We start from the raw sequence: 18809 nt of genomic DNA on the forward strand, positions 1-18809 counted from the left end.
ATCATCACTTGTAGCTAGAGTTTTCCTGCGTGGCCCACAGTCAGGACAAATCTCTCTCACCCGCCAGTCCCACAGTCGCTCAGACCCGACCAAGTAAACACAGAGACTTATATTGGTTTCAAACTGTATGGCCATGGCAGGCTTCTTGCTAACTGTTCTTATAGCTTAAATTAATCCATTTCCATTAATCTATACCTTGCCACATGGCTCATGGCTTACCGGCATCTTCACATGCAGCTTGTCATGGCAGCGGCTGGCAGTGTCTCTCTGATTCAGCCTTCCACTTCCCAGCTTTATTCTCCTCCTTGTCCCGCCTGTACTTCCTGCCTAGCCAATAGACAATCAGTGTTTTATTTATTGACCAATCAGCAACACATTTGCCATACAGAACATCCCACAGCAATCACTGTTTGTGCACAACATTGTTTCTTGATGTAATAGGCCACATGTTCTTATTATTGTCAGTCTAGAGAGCTTAAGCTTCTGTATAGCAGCTTTTGTCCCAATATTGATTCCAATTTAGGTGTTCTTTTCCTTTTCTCTTTCATTTAGTCAGGTGTTTAATTTCTCTATGACTTTTGTCTTAAAAATCATTTATAGTGTTTCAGGTTCTTCTAATAATTATAGAATAAAATATTAGGATGGATCTCTTTAATTGAAGATTTAACATAAAGATACCAGTGAGTTTATACAGTGACTCTTGTTGACTTTGTCCAGATTTTGAGTTTAGCTTCTTCATCCTTTTAATCTATTTTTAAAAATTTGTTATTTTAATAGATGTGCTATTTTGCAGTTGAAATATTAATTATCCTTTTAAGGCAATTTACTATCCAAAACACATTAACTGTGTTTTCTCTTAAGAACTATGGTGACACATTTTCACCTGACAAAGGAAGTGGGCAGAAAATTGGCTAATGAAATAGATGTTCAAGACTAGTACATAATTAAGAGCTTTGCAAAGCTCCCCTGGGAAACTAGGAAACTAGGAATGACTTAAAATTACGTAAGCTATCAATTGTGCTACTCAGCAAATAGGTAGTGGGAATAATTTTCTCTTTGCGAAAATATTTAAAGGAAAGGCAAATGTAGCATGAATCTTAGAGAGTCTTATTAATAAAATCAAACCTGAGACCAGTTATTGGGGTGAACACTGGAAGGTCAGAGAGACAGAACAAACCACAGCTAACCTCACCTGGCCAACTTCTCGGCTGGTCTTGTTTCCTCAGACTGCAAGCCTCTGTGTCCTCATATCCAAATGGCTCTCAGCTGAACTGCTGCTAGAAAGCCTGAAAGCTTAACCAGCCAAATGCTTAACCAGCCAAATGCCTAACCAGCCAAATGCTCCTAGTTTCTGGTCCTCACGCCTTATATACCTTTCTGCCTTCTACCACCACTCCCTGGGATTAAAGGTTCGCTTTCTAGGATTAAAGGCGTGTGTCACCATGCCTGGCTGTTTCCAATGTGGCCTTGAACTCACAGAGATCCAGAGGGATTTCTGTCTCTGGAATGCTAGGATTAAAGGTGTGAGTGCCACCATTTTCTAGCCTCTGTATCTAGTGGCTGTCTGTTCTCTGACCCCAGATAAGTTTATTAAGGTACACAATATTTTGGGGAACACAATACCACCACATTGGCAAACCATAGTTTTAGGCATTTATTCTATGCTATCAAATATGGGAGACCCTGCATTACTTTTTTTTTTTTAAGCTTCTCTTTTGGGAGACACAGTCTCTCTACATAGCCCTTGTCCTGGTGCTCATTATGTAGACCAGGCTGATCTCGAACTCAGAGATCCATCTATCTCTGTTTTCCCAGTGTGGGATGAAATGCGTGTGCCTGTGGCAGACCAGCCCCCACATTTATTTACCCCAGGGACTCTTGAGGAGTGAGGGATAAGAGACTTAGTTAGAAATAAAGAGGGGGGGGGAGAAAATAGAGAGAAACACAGGATAGACTCGGGTGGGCCTGGATCCTTATCCACCGCCCAGAACTTTATTCCAAAGGTCTGTTTATAACAATGCCAAGGGGTGGAGCAAAAGACCTCTCCCTTGCTAGTTACAGTCAAGTGTAGACCCTTCCAAACACCTGATACCCAGGCCCGTGGTCCAATCAACCTCTTATGCAGTCCTGCTGGGTACAGCCGCTAGGAAACGTAGTGGGCTACAACATGTGCCATCATATTTGGCTTTGCAATACTTTTTGATGAACACTAGTTGACACTTAATGCCTGTGTGTGTTGCTTTGTGGTGTAATAAGAAGCATTGTTGAGTTACTCTTTTAGTCAGGTATAAGGTCAGCCAAAGTATTTTTCTTTCATCCATAGAGAGTGAGTTGCTGGCAAGTTCTTTTGGTGATTCTTAAGATCTCCCAAGTCTATAAATCTCTGGGGTCTTCTTCAAATGTAGATTCTTGTTCAACATTTCTCAGATAGGGCTAGAGAACTGCATTTCTAACAAGGTTTCAGGTGGTACCAGTGCTTTGACAACATTTTCCCCCACAATTTTAAATAGTTTTATTTAAGGCATTGCATTTCCACTCAATGTCCAATACTTATAATGTGCAGTGTTATCCTCCCCCCTCCCCGCCCTGTGTGCACAATCCTATTAAAAAATTGATAATGCCCAGTAATTTGTTGTAGCAGCTCAATTTTAAAAGTACCATGGAACTTGCTAAATTTGGGTCCTTTAAATGTTTTCCTGTGGAACAATGCTACATGTCTCTTTGGGCTGACTTCATTAGCCTCTTCAAAGGGTGGACTCTGAAAAAGCACAACCTGAGGGAGGAGCTCCCATCCTGGGGAAGCCCCCAGGCATTCCTTCTGTAGTCCTCTAGCACTCCAGTAAAGCTTGATAATGATGGGTTACAATCTTTCTCCAGTTCTTTCTGCTGGTGTTCAAATTTTTTTTTATCTGCAGTTTGATTCTTATCCAGCCAACTGACGATTTTATTACACTTTCTAGAATCTTTACTTTGTTCTTATCATTGATCTTGCCCTGAAATTTATTATTTTCAATTGTTACTTTAATGTTGAATACAGAGGACTCCAGTGAATTCTTGGATGATACTTTTGTCTTTTCTTGTCTCATCTTTTTTTGTACTCCTCAGCTTCCTGGACCATGTACTCAATAGTCTCCTTTTTTAAGTGGCCCCCGTCATTGGTAATGGTGATTTTGTACTCCTTTCCTGTACTCTTATCTACAGCAGAAACTATGAGGATGTCATTGCCATCAATGTCAAAAGTGATTTCAACCTGAGGAACACCACAGGGTGCTGGAGGTATGCCTGGAATTTCAAACTTTCCCAGCAGATTGTTATCTTTAGTCATGGATGTTTTCCTCCATCTATATGAGTGAGCACCCTAGGCTTGTGGTCAGAGTAAGTAGTGCAGGTCTGTGTCTGCCAGGTCTGAGTGATGGTATTGTGCTTGATGAGGACAGGTGTGACTCCACCAGGGGTTTTGGCACACAGGGGACAAAGAGTGACATCTACGAGCAGCCAATCCTGAACATTTCCAGACTTGTCTTCAGAGGATGACTGTGTAGATAACTGCACCATAAGCAATGGCTTCACCAGGGTTAGTGTCATATTCAGTTCTCTTCGATTGAAGAAGTCTTGCAGAAGCATCTGACTCTTGGGAATTCTGGTAGAGCCACACTAGGACAATATCATGGATCTGTGACTTGTCTAATTTGACATCTTGAAAGACCTTTTCTATAGGATCTACAGTGCCCAAGAACAGGTTAGTATTCAATTCTTCAAATTGAGCTTGGGTAATGTAGATACAGAAATTTATTCCCTTATAGAGAAAATCAATTTTATTACTGGCCTCAGTACTATAGGAGCTTGTACACTTAGCCCATTCACAAGCAGTATACAGATGAGGGACACCTCTCTTGATTTAACTGATGTCCTTTTTGTGTTGGCATTTAAACTCAGCAATGAAATCATTAACCATCCAGTTGCCAAAGTCTTTACCCAAATGGGTGTCTTCTGCTATAGATTTGAGCTCAAAAATTACGTCCTCAATAGTAAGGACTGACATATCAAAAGTACTACTTCCAAATAAAAAATCAGTGTATTTCCTTAGGCTCCAACCTTCTTATCTATTCCACAAGGAATAGTAGCAGCAGTGTTTTCTTTCTTGATTCTAAGTACATCTTTTGTTCCCTGCTGCTGAGGGTCACTGAAGTCAGCTGCCACTGTGACCACAGCATTGACAACAGTCTTCCCACGATAGGCTTCTGCAATTTCCTTTATCTTCATTAAAACCCTAGAGGACACCTTTTCTGGGTAGAAAAATTTGATCACCCCTTCTTATTCTACTTAGACCCTTAGGCTGCTTGCATCATTCACCACTATAAAGGTCTAGCACCATCACACCTACACCTGATCAGTCACATGCTCAGCATCAAAAATTGTCTTGGTGTTGTTCATCACAACTTGAAACTTTGCAGCATTGTCAGTGAATCATTTTGCTGTCAATAAAAGCAACATAGCTCGGTGTGGTTAGGTTACTCTAGTCATTGCCAATTATTTCTGCTTTTCCATGATGAGAGACCCCCGCCCTCCCAGCAGTAGATGGTGCCAAGGTCAATGCCCAATTTTGGTTCCTTAGACATGATTGCTTGCATGTATGCCTGGCTGTTCTGACAACAAGAACACACATCCCTGAAAGCTGCTGTTGTATTCAGTGAGCTTGACCACATTTTGAATATGAGTAGCAAGACTTTAATACTTGTTTCTAGAACAGTAGGAATAATCTTGTTATTCATAAGAAACATACATCTGAAAGACTCCTGAAGGTAGTCTTCCCTCTGGAGAGACCCTCGCCCAGAGATCACACCGAGACCACAAGTCAGATGCAAACAGCAAGAGGCTTTATTCCGGAACACGGGTACCCGGGGCGACACAGTCCCTCCAGAGACTGAAGAGACTGGCGCGCCGACGGGCTGGAGTGGAGGGTTTTTATAGGGTCGGGCAGCGGAAGGGCGGGTACAGAAGCAAGAAGCATGTTCTACAGGGTTCTGATTGGACGATTCATATGAGGCCATGTTTTACAGGGTTCTGATTGGACGACTCATATGAGGCCATGGTTTACAGGGTTCTGATTGGACGACTCATATGAGGCCATGGTTTACAGGGTTCTGATTGGACGACTCATATGAGGCCATGGCTTACAGGGTTCTGATTGGACGACTCATATGAGGCCATGGCTTACAGGGTTCTGATTGGACGATTCATATGAGGCCAGGTTCAAACTCAGGACAGCTCGTGGTTCCCCCCCCCCCCCCCCCCCCCCCCCCCCCCCCCCGAGCTCGACACGTCTGCTGACCTGGCTCCCATCCAGGGTACAAACTGTCCCTCCGACCCTCCAGTTCCCTGTTCTGGGGCCAGGTGGCCGACCGCAGACACCCTGCTCGTTCCTGCGCCCATGTCCTCCAGCTGAACCCTCCCCGTACTCCTCAGGCCCTGCTCAAGATGGCGTCAGGCCAAGCAAGCATGCTGGGGCCCCTCAGCACCACCCCAGAAGAGTCCCGGGGTCCCGGCCTGCACCTCCCTGCAGGGCTCCCCAGTCCTCAGGCTGCGCCACCCCCACAGGGTCCCCAAGTCCTTAAGCTGCGCCACCCCGGGGTACCCGGGTCCCAGTCTGCACCGCCCGGAGGGTCCCCGGCTCTCGGCCTGCTCCATCCCGCAGGGCCCCAGGCGCCCGGGTCGCGGCCCGCACCACCCTCGCCAGCAGCGGCACCGGGCGCTGGCGCCGGGCAGCGGCGCCGATCGGGCTCGAGGACACGGCGGGCCCGGGCTGGGAGCCTGCGGTCTCCGCCCGCCGCGCTACGACGCGGGGCCCGGGCGCGCGGGCCGCTGCGGGACGCGCATGGTGGGCGCGGGCGGCTGGCGCGGGGATGGGGATGCGGCCCGGCCTGCGCTGCCCGCGGCTCCGCTCCTGGCGGCCTTTCACATCTATTCCTGTTTCCTTTTTTATAGCGTGGAGGTTTTGGGACCTGTTTTGGGATCAAGATTCCTACCTCTTTAGTGTCTCTCTTAATTTCTTTTCCATTGTATTTGAGAAATAACTATTGGCTGGGCATCATGCAAACTCTGAACTTTTCTAGGTATCAGTGCATTAGATGACAATGAATTTTCCTTAAATTATAAAGATGAATTAGGCTAGTTAATATATTGTTAAGTCACTAGAATGATACCTGCTTGCTTAACTTAGTGATGAGTACTAAACCAGTTGCAATCTCAAGTTGAGCAACCCATGAGTTTGACAATTCTGCTCCAGGTCCCAAATGCAGCTCATGAATCACAGAAGTCTTAATGTTTTGCTTTCATACCTCTAAAGGCCCTCTTTCTTTCTCCATGGCCACAGCTTTAGTTTAGGGGACCCTTTTCTCTCTCTACTTCTCTCTATTATCCCATTCATAGATGTAGCTCTGTTATGATTTACTCTTCACATTGCACCAGGACCATCTTTTAAAATAACAAATCTTTCCTTAACATTGAAACTTTAGGTCAAGTTTAAAGTCCTTGGCTTGGCATAAAGACTTCCCTTTTATCTCACTGATTTCCTCAGGGTGAGGGGGTGATCTATTCTCGAATTCTCCCAAGATTTTGTACATTCCACTATGATACTTTTATTCAACCTTCCATGTTAGTTGCTTGTATTACTGTTGGGACCAAATACCTGAAAAGAAACAGTTTAAAGAAAGAAGCGTTTATTTTGGCTTACAGTTAGAGGACATGCATTCCCTCATGGCAGGAAAGACATTGCAGCAGGGGAGGAGGCCAACTGATCATGTTTCATCTAGTCTGGAGCAGAGACTGATAAACACTGCTGCTCAGGTACCTTTTTCTTTTTATTCAGCCCATGGAGTGGTGCGGCCCACAGTTAGGTGGGTCTTCCTCTGTCTGTTAACCCCCTCTAGGAAATCCCACAGACATGGTCAGTAGATTGCAGTCCTAGATGATTCTAGATCCTGTCAAACTGACAATCAGTTTACCATCATATCCTATTTTCCTGGGCAATTTTCATTTATTTTGTCATTTCTCAGCTTTGGTATCAAGCTTTCTGGAAGACATTTTCTAAACACCCTGGGAATGATTGTACCCTTATTGTGGATTTCCCTGAATTTTTGTTCAGCACTTTTTACCTTATGTAGTTGTTGTCTGTTCTTGGATTGACTGGGAACCTCTGGGGCAAGACTGAGTTCCTGTGCATATCTGTTTTTGTAGAGCCTGGCCTGTAGATAAATTGACTGTTCAAGAGACTGAAAGTGGTGGAGATGGTTAAAACTTACTTAACTGTGTTTAAAGAAGTATCAGCAATGTGCCTGAGGCTATAAAAACTTTATATTAAGTTCATACAACATTTAGCAATCAACTTTTAATGATGTACAAACAGCAATTGTCAATAAAATAAAATTTGTAATTTTGTTTTAGTATGTAGGCAATGAGCCATATTAAATATGAAGGAGGAGGGAAAAGATCTGGAATAGTAATCATAAGATTAATAAATATTTGAGTGGAAATAGAGAGCTTTGTAAATTCTGAAAAACGAAATCATTTCTCTTTTGTGGTTTCTGTTTTCAAATTATAATAAAATTACATAAATGTCATTCCCAAATATTCACATTATAATTTTATAAAGTGATATTTTGTTTGCATTTTATAGCCAATGTACCATCGCAGGTATTATCTGGATTACAGTTTAGAGCTGGAAAAATGAACTTGTATCTTAAATAGACTCTGATTCCAAATTTCTGCTACTGTCACCATGGGTTGACTGTGATATACCTCTGTGGCATTTTTGAGAGCACAGTTTGGAAACTTCTTTAAACCACTTAATGACTTAAGTTCAGAGAGCTAGTATTGCTTGGGTGTGAGAACTCATAGTATCTGTATCTGTTAAGTTACCTACTGTTTCTCCATTCTTAAAAATACTAGGAGCATGGCTTTACTCTTCATTTCTCCTAGATTGTAATTTAAGCTGTAGAGAAAGGCATTGGAATTTTTTTTTTGGTTCTTTCTCATCACCTCATAATTTCATTGTTATATTTTTATAGTGTAAAGTGTGAAGTGTTTATGGTAAGAAAAACTAGGAAAAGAAATATGTGGGGAACATATCAGCTGATAAATAAAGTACAAATCTCATAGTTCACTTTACCTGTTTGTGTCTGCTTATACAGAAATTCTTCATTTAGGCCAATAATCACTTGTATTGACAATACCAGTGGGTAAAAAGAAAACAAACTGTGACTGGCAGATATGAAATGCTGCTTAAGTATAGCTGATATGTTTAGAATGCCCCTGTGCATAGCTTGGATAGAGGGTGAGAGGTAGTAGCTCATTGCTTCCAAAACCAGTGTTTGCAGTATGTGGAGTGACCCTTGCGCTCAGTAAGAGAGGCTCCTCTTGTGTCCCTACACAGGGCTTGCTTACTCCTGACCTATCTCCTTGATTGAACTTTAGTGGCCTTCCCTCAGCCCTCTTCCCAGCTTGGCTTTGATGTTGGGTGACTTTGATCCTCTGTGTCCATCTCTGGTGAGTCTAGTTTAGCAAAACTCTTGCTATGCCAGCTTAGGGAGAATGGCTTCACATTTGACATCTGATCAAATGCCTCATCCCTTACCTTAATGTGTAAGTCTTTCACCCATTTTTAGCAAGAATTATGCTAATTTAGTTTGATAAGATCTCCCCTCCCCACAACTGTTTCTCCTGTGTATGTTTTTATTACTGCTCATTGGCTGTAAATCACCAGCTTCTTTGCTATATATGGAATTAGGCCCAGTGTCTCTGCGATATAGAAGTAGTCTTGAATAAAGATTTCTTTGCTATTTTAACCAGTGACAGAATAATTTTTTTCTTTTAATAGATTCATATCAGGAAAATGAATTTAAATAATCAAGACTCGTTCAACATGAAGGTTAAAGGCATTGTGACTTAAGGGGTATCAGCCATGTGAAAATATGTCATGTTTAATTAAGCTATGAAAGAATAGCAATCAGGCTGTGTTCATATTTTACGATTAAATGGCAGAGCTTGGGTTTGAACTCAAATTAGTCTTACAACAAAGTTCATACACTTTATTGAAATATTACATTACTTCCTACATTCTTTTCAGTCTGCCATGTGTAGATTCAGTATATTTGTATAGTATAGTGATTCCAGCTGTGGGTTGTGCCCTGTTGGACTAGTCGAAGATGACTGAAGTTGGATCAGTGATTTTTTTGCATTTAACTTTGCATATTTCAACATTCACTGGTTTTTGTAAGGAAAAGAACTTTTGGAACCTCTGCAAGTATTTTGTGTTGGAACTGTCTCATGCCAGCAGTTTTCTTGTTGGAGAAATCTGGAGTGATTGTATAAAAAGAGAAATGTAATCAAAATCACAAAAAGCTCCTAGTTTATTGTATAGCTAAATCGTCTTCTTACACATAGGCTACGTCTCTGCTCTGCTCATAAGGAATTGTACCATAAAGTAGCTAATACTTACGTGTTTAGCTAAAATACAGTAACATAATGATCAAGTTTATTACCACATTATTGAGATTTTGTTTTTCTACAGAAAACTACTTTTCTGTTGGCCCACTAAATTGAGAGACATTTTAGCCATGTTAGGTTTCCTCTTTTACTCTAATTCAGTCTCTACAGTTTCCACCACACAAGTGGGAGAAATGATCCACGTGTGAAGTCTGTCCTGCATTGCTGTGGCTGAGCACAACCTTAAAGCAGTCATGTGGCATGTGACTGGCGAGGAGAGAGATGTGCTGAAGGCCAAGTTTCTGTGCTGATTTTCAGATGTTTCAGAGGTGTTTACCCACCTGTGCTTTCATGAGTACTTTGGAGATTGCTGCCTCAGAGCAGTGTGCTGGCCTTCTGCTCTCCTCATCCTGACCCTTGCCTAACTTTTCCTTCTGTGAACATACTAACAATTGGCCTTATTCAGATAGTTGGCAGCTTGTAGTTGTTAGTTAAGGCCTTCTTTCTTTTCTCTATGTTTTAATTGCCCTGGGGAGCTTGTATTCTGAAGACTGTTCCTATTGGTTAGCTTGAAAAGTGTTGGAAATACTTTCCTTCTCAGAGTTCTGGGTTAATCACCCTTGCAGGGCTGCGAAGGGGGTGGGGGTGGGTGAAATAAAATAGTGGAAATTACAAGACTTTACTTAGAGAGAGGCCTGGTGTCATTGAACTGAAAAGATTCATCCATTTCTTTGATTCCTTATTGTCAATAACCTACTCATAAGATGCTCTTAAAGCAGTGTTCAGATATTTTAGCCTGATATGACAAAGAAAGAAAGAGGCTCACCATGAAGAGTCTCAGAGAGTTTTCTTCTGGGAGGGGAGCCTAAGGAATGAAATTTTAGCTAACCTGACCCTGCCTTTTTAAAGCCTTTTTATTTTTCCCTGTCTTCAGACAGTCTATCCTGCTGAGCCCGTCCACAGTGAATGCACTTTTGAAATGGTTTTATGCCTGTGAGCACCGCACGGTTAGCCTGTGGGATTCACAGTAATGTGCTGGGCATTTGTTTTGTAGTACCACAGAGTCTTCTTATCAGGAATTACATTTTCAAAGATATCAAAGAAGGGAGGGAAGAAAGCATAATATTAGAGAAAAAGCATTAGGGAAATTAGCATTGTGCATAAGGTTATGAAATGAACTCCCAAGACTGAGGTATTTATGTGTATGTATTTTCCCCCCTTTGTGTATGATTGTAAGGCACACAGAGAGAGCCATCTCCTACTTAATTTTGTATTAGAGGTAAGGTGATTGATTGTCATTGTCAAATTGCCTGAATTTAGAATTCTCTAGGGGATATACCACTGGCCATCTCTTATGAAGATGTGTTCAGAAAGATTTAACTGAAGAAGGAAAGTCCTCATTGAATGTGGTGATACCACCCCATGGATTTGGGTCCTCGACCTTAAATAAAGGAGCAGGTGAGGGAACCAGCCCAGTACCAGTACTTCTCAGCTTCCTGATGCAGTGCAGTGGGACCAGCTGCCTCTTGTTTCTGCTGCCACACCTAGAGCTACTCTTGCTGCCATGTGTCCCCTTCATGATGGAATGTACCCTCAAACTGTGAGCCATATGAATCCTTTCTTCCTTAAATTGCTTTTGTCACAGAAATGAGAAAAGCAATTGGTCCACGCAGTCCCTAGAAATAGTAGTAAAATTTATTATCGTGAATGTTTACTAAGAATTAATAAATACAGAGGATTTAAATTGTGCTAGGTGCACCTCCATGATCTTGCTGTATTCTGGTTTTAGACATGTACTGCATTGGATAGAGCGATGGTCTTAAGATTCTGAAGTTACAGGGACTAATCAATACCTTTGGCTTAGTTTACTTTGGTTTATTTTTGACAATAATCTTTATTTAGCATTATTGCTGACTGTCATATAGAAATCTGATTTTTTTTCTGTTTTGATGAAGTTAGCCAAAAGTTGTAAACAGATTAGTGTAAATTCATACTTAGTTTTGTAAAGAAACATTTGAACTTCATATCTTTTTAAAAAAAATAATGTATTTTTATTTTATATGCATTGGTGTTTTTGCCTTCATATATGTCTGTGTGAGGGTGTCAGATTCTCTGGAACTGGTATCACAGACAGTTGTGAGCTGCCTGGGTGCTGGGAATTGAACCCTGGTCCTCTGGAAGAGCAGTCAGTGCTCTTAACCACTGAGACATCTCTCTAGCCCCTTCATATTTTATATAGTTATTTTTCACTATAAAGGAGAGTCTTTAAACAGTTTATGAGAATTATTTGGCAAATATAAGGAGGTTTTCAGCTTTTGATCATAAATCCCCTTTGAAAGCACTGTCTATGGAGTGTGGTCTGTTATCACGTTGTAGCTAGAGTTTTCCTGGTCCTGCCTGGCCCACAGTCAGGACAATTCTCTCTCACCCACCAGTCCCGCAGCCGCTCAGACCCAACCAAGTAAACACACAGAGACTTATATTACTTATAAACTGTATGGCCGTGGTAGGCTTCTTGCTTATATCTTAAATCAACCCATTTCTATTAATCTAAAAGTTGTCTTGTGGCTTGTGGCTTACCAGTATCTTAATATCTTCTCATGGTGGTGGCTGGCAGCATCTCCTGCCTCAGCCTTCCACTTCCCAGAATTCTCCTCTCTCCTTGTCCCAGATACACTTCCTGCCTGGCTACTGGCCAATCAGTGTTTTATTTATTAACCAATCAGAGCAACACATTTAACATACAGAACATCCCACAGCATCACGTTATTGTCTTCAGAAGCAGAGTTGAGAATTGTTATCACGTAGTAGAATTGCTGTTAGTGATTTATATACTCTGTAGACATTTCCCATTCTGTGTGCATTTCCTGACCTTTGCCAGTACTCTTAGTCCATCCTCACACCTACAGAATCCTATCCAGTTCTTATCGCAGATTATATTTGTGGATTTAATGCTTTCAAGGTTCATCCTCAGCAAAAGTACAACAATTTCTTGGTCTTTACATTTCATCTAAACACTTTGAAGAAAGTCTTCTGAACAATAATCTCAGGATTCAATACCCCAGGGAAGGCACCTCCAGGTGCAAGTTATGATCAGATTATGAGGGACTTATCCTCAAGGTCAGAGAGTATCCTGGTTTTAGGAAGGCTGTGTGCGAGGTCAAGTAGAACATGCCAGTTTATGTGGATCCCATGCAGTGTTGTTTATACTGAAGTTCTTGAATGCACGTGCACTCCGGAGCCTTTGAGTGAGTCATCAGGGGCTAGAGAGATGGCTTAGCAGTTAGGAATGCTTTCTACTCTTGTACAGGACTAGAATCTGTTTCTAGCATCCATGTCAGGAAGCTCACAACTGCTTGTAAGTCCAGCTCCAGAAAGATTGATGCTTCTGGCCTCTGAAGGCACCACGGTCATGTATATATCCCTCACTTACACATAGTTAAAAATAATAAAAATAAGTCTAAAAAATAAGGTGAGGCAGTTAATAACTTGTCAGTGAGTTTGTTTGGAGGGTATGACTTTTGAGAAGTTGTTACCTGACATCCCTCCAAAGTTTGTCTTGCTTTGCAGTGGGCTGCCTTGGAGAAGAGTTTAGATTATTCAGAATTTCTGGTATGTATCTACCAGACACCTTCAGAATTCAGCTTTAAAAATTGGCCAGTGTTTTGTTGACTGACTTTGGATGGCAAAAGTATATTGTAATGCTGGGTGTGATGGTGCATGTCTATAATCCCAGAACCTGATGGTAGAGAAAGGAGGATCAGGAAGGAGTTCAAGTCATCTTGGCCTACATAGCAAGTTTAGGCCTCCTGTGTTCACTTTTCATAAAAGAAAAGGAAAGAAGCAGCAACCAGAAAGAAAGTTTTCCTGAGTCACCAACATTTGAGGGGAAAGGTAAACTTCAAGGGTTCTGCCCAGGAAAGCTAGATCCCAGATAGTTTATGGTTATGCTGCTGCCTTTGGCAAAGAGGTGGCTTGATGGAGAAATACTAGGCAACAACTCTGCTTCATTCTTAGGAGTCTTGAAGACATTGCTGTTACCTTGTATACCTTGAATAATAACATTATTCAGGGTTGAAGTGCGGCCAGTACAAGAGAGTTAATGTGTGTGCTCTTACAAGAAGGGTGATTGGCATTTTAATCAGCGCTAGTGTGCAAAACCTTTGTGTGATGCCTATTTCCAGCTTTTCCCATTTCCCTGTTCAAAGGTTCAGCACAGAGGGGAGAGCTCCATCTACTGAAGACCCCTTTCAGAATGCTCCCTCTGTTGACTCCAATGATTTTCCTTTTGCACAGCTCATTGAATTTTCTTCTGATTTATCAGCTCCAATGAAGATTATGCTGAAACTGGTAATTTGATCATTTCAAACACCAATTCCTTGTCATTTTGCTTAGTGCTTAAATTCAAAGGAGTTACCAGGGAGTCTTCTTAATTCAGTCTCTTAAATAGTGATGTTTTGTTGTGCTCTGTATAAATGAAAAGACTACTCCTAGGAAATTGTAGATGTTCTGTCTATGATCATCCTTCACTCAGCCTTCTTACATGTCACATTTACATTTTATTGGTGATTTCATAAGAAGGATAGTGAGTTTGGTAAGATTTAGGCTTGATTTTCAGATTTTCTGCCTTGATTGGCTCTAGTATATTGTATAAGGGAGCCAATTTTGTAAACTTGAGTTTATCCCGGGGGCATGTGGGCTTTGCTTACCGTTTCTGGATGTGGTTGGAAGGGTAGTAGAGTCTTTGAAGAGTTTTAAATAAGAGATCATTCTTTTAGCTGTCAGTCCCTCAGAGACTACCAAATCTAGAGAGGACCACATTGCGCCGTTTTGTTTGGTTTGCATTAGCTGATCAACAAGAGAGTAGAAAAACGGGGTACCTCAGACAAATTCTGTCTGTTGAGTGAACTTTTCCTGAGGAGCCCAACAAATATCTGTTCATGCCAGATGTGGCACCAATGACAGACCAAAGAAACAGTTCCATTCAAGTCTTGCTTAATTAGACTTGGGTAGCATGGGCGAGGTGTTACTTATAGAAATATGAATAACTTAAAATAGCTAAACCTCTGTCTCTGGAAGCAAACTTTAACTGCCTGTATGTTGTTAGTGAGGAACAGGACCTTGTGCACTCCTCTCTTCCTCTGTCAACCATTAATGGGCCCAGTCTTGTGCAAGTCTTGTGTGGCTAGATGAGAATTAAAGAGAGCATTGGGCATGCCGTGCTCAAAAAACAGTGTTGTTTAAGACTGTCCAACTCTAAAGGGCCATACTGACATGAAGTTATGTTAGGGAAGAAATATGTAAGTAATACATAAAAATTATAGGCCCCCAAAGAAAAGACTTATATTTAATACATTATTCTAAAGATCTGCAATATAACAAAAATAAAAATAAAAACAAAATGAAAAGACAGACCACAGACTAGGATTATATATTTGAAACTCTTGTAAGTAACCGAAGATAACTAAATCTTGAAAGATGTCATATGAATCAATGACAGAAAGACAAAGTACTCTGTATAAAACAGATGAAGTATATGACTAGGCAATTGACATGGAAAGAAGATTGACTGGCCAATTATGAAAGTTGTTCACCCTCACTAACAAGGAAATGAAAATCTAAATCCTGGTGAGATTCCATTTTACACCTATTGATTGGCATAACCTAATAAGCTTGATAATACCAAGTGTTGGCAAGGATAAGAAGAAACAGGAAGTCTTGTATATTGCTGTTGGGAATAAATTACCCCAACCTTTGTATCAGGCATTCTGGAAATATCTGGTAAAGTTGAAGATGCACAGGTTTGGAAATTCAGTATTCTGCTTTTATGTGTTAGCCTAGAAGATTGTCAACATTAATGGAAACAAGAAGATGTGCAAGTGTGTTTATTATAACAATTCTTTATATGGAAAAAATTAGAGGAATTGATAAGTGGGGTATGCTTTTCAACCATACAATAGAATAATTAAAAACAAACTGGATAAATCTCAGAAACATGATGTCAAGTAAATAAAGGATGCTATAAAACAGTGTATAGTACATGTGATATAATCTGACATGTTGTATATAAAGTTTTATTGAGATATAATTCTTATAAAATTTATCAGTTCAAAGTATAAAATTTAATGGCTTTTAATATATTTCACAAAATTGTGTCTGTGTCACAGCACTGTTGTTACCCTTTGCTGTGGTGGGGATTGAATTCAGGATCTTACGCATTTGAGGTGAGTGCAGTACCAATGATTTCCATTCCCACAATTGATCTATTTTGGACATTCCCTTTACCTGAAGTCAAGTCCTCTGCAGTCTTCTCTGATGGGCTGCTTGCAGTCAGATAATGTTTTCAAGCTACAGAAGTGCAGAAGTGTTACAGTATATACACATGGGCCTGATATGTCCTTATTGCCAGCAAGTGTCTTTTAAACACATCCACTACTTTGTACTTTTAACCATTAATGTGTGGTGAATTTTGAGTAGTTTTTATTGGCTGACTGTGATCAATAATGCTTCCATGAATGTTTTTGTATAAGTTTTGTGTGGACATAAATTTCTGTTTCTCTCGAGTATATATATTCTATTCTTAAGCTATTGATACTGTGTGTTGGAATAGCCAAGCTGTTTTTTTTAGAGTAGCTACATTCTTTTACTGCCCCGCCAGCAGCATTTGAGGCTTCCTATTTCCCCATGTCCTCTCCAATACTTGCTGTTGTCTTTTTTTTATTATTATAAATATTCTGGTGGTTGTAGAGTACTATTTCACTGATGTTTTCAAAGCAGTTCCACTATGGCTAATGATGTTGGTTATCTTTTTTGTGTGCTTATTGACTCTATAGATTTCTAAAGTATAAAAACATTGGTGTGTTTTTCTGGGTGTATAATTAGTATATAAAATGAGATGAGATGAAATAGAATACTTGTTATTTAACTTTTCAGAAAGGTGTGAAATGAAGCAGATAATATGTTAGCATTTATTATAATTGTAACGTTAGATACATAGCTGGTATGTAGTGTTCTATTTGAGTGTGTTAAAAGCACACATACAGGATGTTGGCTACCTAAAAATTTGAAGTTGATATTGTGAGCATAGGAACCTTTTTTTTTTTTTTTTAATCTAGATAAGAATGACAGCATAATAGAAGGTCCAGAAATGTGATGGTACTGGCTTTCATTTTGGTGAGAGATGACATAAAGGAAATAAAATTTAGTTAAACAATTTTAGTTAAAGGATCATTATTAATACATAAACCAACTAATAGTTTTCAACAATATCAAATGTTGAAGTGGAGGTGAAGATTTTTTTTTATTGAATATAAGCAATAGATCTTTGTATTTGGCCAGGCAGTGGTGGCTTATTCGTTTAACCCCAGCATTTGGGAGCAGAGGCAGAGGCAGAAGCAGAGGCAGAGGCAGATGGATCTGTGTGAGTTCAAGGCCAGCCTGGTCTACAAAGTGAGTTCCAGGACAGACAGGGGTACATACAAAGAAACCAAGTGTCAAAAAAATAAAAACAACAACAAAAACCCAGAACAACAACAAGAACAAAACACTTTGTATTTTATAATGAAGGCATTGTTAGCCTTCTAAGTTTTATTTTAGAAGTTAGGTTCAACTTCAAATGATAGAGTATTTACATTAAATAGATAGCTTGTGAGAGAAATTGACACTGTGGTATAAAATACATTAGTGCATTGTCAGTAAGCTGATGGAGAGAAATAGTGCAGTAGACTGAAAGGCAATATGGACTCAAGAACCTTGTCTTGTGCATCCAGTGTGGCATAGTACTTGACCATCATCAATAAGAACAATTTGGATTTCAAAGTGGAGCACTACAGCCACCCAGCTGTGATTTAGAATGTAGAGCAGTAACTTTCTTATTCATATCTTCTCAAGTGTCCTTTGTTTAAAACATAATTTGCATATATGGCTGCTTCTCTTTGTAGCTCTTATGATCCTTTGAATGAAGGAAAATAACTTATTTATTCATCTTTGTCCCACTGCCAAGTGAGCATGTTGCAATATGCATAAATAACATACTTAATTTAAAAAGAAACTTTTTTCAGCAGCCAGATACTCTTTGAGGGCAAAAACCATTAAGAACATGGAAAGATTAAGTACAGTAGTGTGTACATTGTTCCTAACAATACGTAATTCATCAATAATGTGTTTCTTCATAGTTCCTTTCCTACCAGTGTCTGAGAAGAGGTGATTAGAAAGCATTCCAGTAGACTTGAGGATTGCAGAAAGGAGGCAACTCCACAGTTTTTGAAGAGGAAAAGATGACTTTTTACTTTCAGAGAGTGATGATAAAGTGATGGTGGAGTAGAGAGTGAACTGAAGAGATACATAGTGAAGGTCCTCATATTGTAATGAAGAAGAGGACAAAGAAGGAGGAGAAAAGATGAGGTAGAGAAAGGATGAGGATGAGGACCTAGGGGCAATACAAGTAGCAGTTGTTGCATTAAAGGGAAGGGAATAGAACAGATTTGGGTGTTCTGTGGATGAATGCAGAAACAAAAGCATAATGTTCCAGCAGCAATGAGGGTTGCTGAATTTAAATGGCATGTGTCTTGGTGTCTTCTGTGAATTTTGTGCTTTGGTAGCTGTGATTGAAGAAGAGTGTAGAATTTATACTCTAAAGGAAGGAACACACAAAGCCACAAAGGGAAGATTTGATGGAGTCATAACTACTTCCTTTAATTCATTCAAAAAGTTCTCAGATGGATCATTAAATGGTTCTTCTAATTGTTTTCATAGAGGAAAGAACTCTGGCTAAAAACTTGAAGTAATATAGATAGATACCTACCCAGTATAAAGAACTTGATGATAATTAGACCAGTAGTTGGCACCTACTGTTTTGAGAGAGGGATGGGGTTCCTTGTTAGTGGGAGGATTCAGAGAAAAAGCCAGAATGTGGCGGCCCAACTATGTTCTACCTAAAAGCCTTAATGCTCAAGGTGTTGCAAAGCTTTATAGAGGAAGACTATCTAATTTGTACCAAGAATTGAGTAACTATAGTGACTAGATAAGTCTAGGTAGATTAGATATCATTTGTAGCCAGAAAAGAGCCAAGCATTTTAGAATTAGGGAATGTTTTATACCAAAGTTTACCCTCCCATGTTTCCAGCTTTGTGCTCATAGGCTGACAAACAGGTCTCAGTAGTATCTCTCATGAATTGGTGTGATTCCCAACCAGTCCATCTCAACAGTATCATTAGGCTTCATGTGTTTTTACTCAATTAAAATTTCACTTAGAGTGAATCACTATAATTGACTTTTTGAAATAAAGAATTCTAAATTTATTTGCAGATAAGAACATGAATCAGATT

The 18809-nt window shown here is 40.2% G+C and overlaps 1 protein-coding gene and 1 pseudogene across 4 annotated transcripts in view; one reads left to right on the forward strand and one right to left on the reverse strand.

Annotated features, from left to right (window-relative positions):
* Exoc4 (exocyst complex component 4) overlaps nucleotides 1-18809 on the forward strand; it is a 768512-nt gene that overhangs the window by 147860 nt on the left and 601843 nt on the right. The gene's annotated exons all lie outside the window — the stretch shown is intronic.
* Nucleotides 2683-4619, reverse strand: LOC128099930 (heat shock cognate 71 kDa protein-like; annotated as a pseudogene).

The sequence above is a fragment of the Peromyscus californicus genome, unplaced genomic scaffold (assembly GCF_007827085.1).
Source record: "Peromyscus californicus insignis strain IS unplaced genomic scaffold, ASM782708v3 Scaffold_6__1_contigs__length_162567912, whole genome shotgun sequence".
Lineage (NCBI taxonomy): Eukaryota > Metazoa > Chordata > Mammalia > Rodentia > Cricetidae > Peromyscus > Peromyscus californicus.